Source organism: Dendrobates tinctorius, unplaced genomic scaffold (assembly GCF_039654945.1).
Source record: "Dendrobates tinctorius isolate UK_male_01 unplaced genomic scaffold, ASM3965494v1 ptg000308l, whole genome shotgun sequence".
NCBI lineage: Eukaryota > Metazoa > Chordata > Amphibia > Anura > Dendrobatidae > Dendrobates > Dendrobates tinctorius.
The window spans coordinates 2679529-2681233 of NW_027361975.1; positions in this window are offsets into that span (position 1 = coordinate 2679529).

Sequence of the window (1705 nt, forward strand, 5' to 3'; positions counted from 1 at the left end):
TAGCCTTATCTTGCCTTGTACCTTGTCTGCCTGCCAGGAGGCTGAATATCCTGGCCCTTGAGTCTTGTTTCCAGTGCCTTGTCTGTTCTTTGTCCGCCTGTCAGGAGGCAGAATATCCTGGTCCTTGTGTCTTTGTCCCTGTGTCTCTGTCTGAACTCAGTCTTACCTCTGTCTGTCAGTCTCCTTGTTTGTGGTTCCGTCTCTGTCATGTCTTTCCTTGTGTCCTCCCTGTCTGTGCATCTGCACTCTCGCAGCTTTATCTGTGCATCTGCACTCTCGCAGCTTTATCTGTGCATCTGCACGGCTCCTAAGCCGCTCTGCCTGCTCCGCACTCCTGTGGCTCTGCCTGCTCCGCACTCCTGCGGCTCTGCCTGCTCCGCACTCCTGCGGCTCTGCCTGCTCCGCACTCCTGCGGCTCTGCCTGCTCCGCACTCCTGCGGCTCTGTCTACCTGCATCTCCTGTGTGAGCAGGTCCAAACCTGTTCTCTCATATGCCACTCCTTCCTGCCCATATCCATACCTGCACCTCCTGTGTGAACAGGTCCAAACCTGTTCTCTCATATACCACTCCTTCCTGCCTATATCCATACCTGCATCTCCGGTGTGAACAGGTCCAAACCTGTTCTCTCATATACCACTCCTGCTTGCCCTGTGTCTCTAGCCGTCACCTACCTGTCCAGTGTCTCCAAGCCGTGCCCGCTTGCCCAGTGTCTAAAAGCCGTGTCCAGTGTCTCCAAGCCGTGCCCGCTTGCCCAGTGTCTCCAAGCTGTGCCCGCTTGCCCAGTGTCTCCAAGCCGTGCCGAGTGTCTCCAAGCCATGCCCGCTTGCCCAGTGTCTCCAAGCCGTGCCCGCTTGCCCAGTGTCTCCAAGCCGTGCCCGCTTGCCCAGTGCCTCCAAGCCGTGCCTGCCTGCCAGTGTATCAAGCCGTGCCTGCTTGCCCAGTTTCTCAGCCTGCCTGTTAGTCACACCTGTCCAAGTGACTTGTCCCCGAGTGGGACCAGCAGCCACAGCCAGACACCACCCTGGAGTGGCACCCGACAGCTATCTGCTGCACAAGCCTGACCTCACCATCAGAGGCTCCAGTGAAGACCGAGGTAGCTGTCGTAGTCACACCCCTTCCAGGGTAGTCTGGTTTGTGGCACAGTGTGGCCACAACCCCCCGGTTCGCGCCTTTCAGCCAAGGCGCGAGCGTGACAGTTTGCACAGTCCATGGTCCCCGCTGAGTCCCATGTCCTTCCGCTCGCAGAGCATCATGAACCTGTGTTCCGCCAGTATGAGCAACCAGAGGAATTTGTTCCGTCCTGCGTGGTTCCGATTGTGGAGACCTCTGAACCAATCATCATCTCCAATGCCCTCTACAATCAGCTCCTGGCCTATGAAGAGCACGACCCAGCAGACCCGCCCAGGTTCTATGGGAATCCTACTGAGTGCCAAGGGTTCCTGAAAAAGTGCCTGCACCAGATCCTGCAGAATGCAGTCTGGTTCCCCTCTGACCGGTTAAAGGTGGGATACATCATGTCCTACCTAGCAGGAGATGCTCTGATATGGATTACTCCCCTCTGGGAAGCAGGGGATCCTATTGTCATGAACCTAGGGGCCTTCCTGGTGGCCTTCCGTAAAGTCTTTGATGTGCCTCGTCCAGTTGCTCCTGAAAAGTCTTCCCCTCCAAGCTTCCAGAGACAGACCAGACAAGAGGAACCTGTGG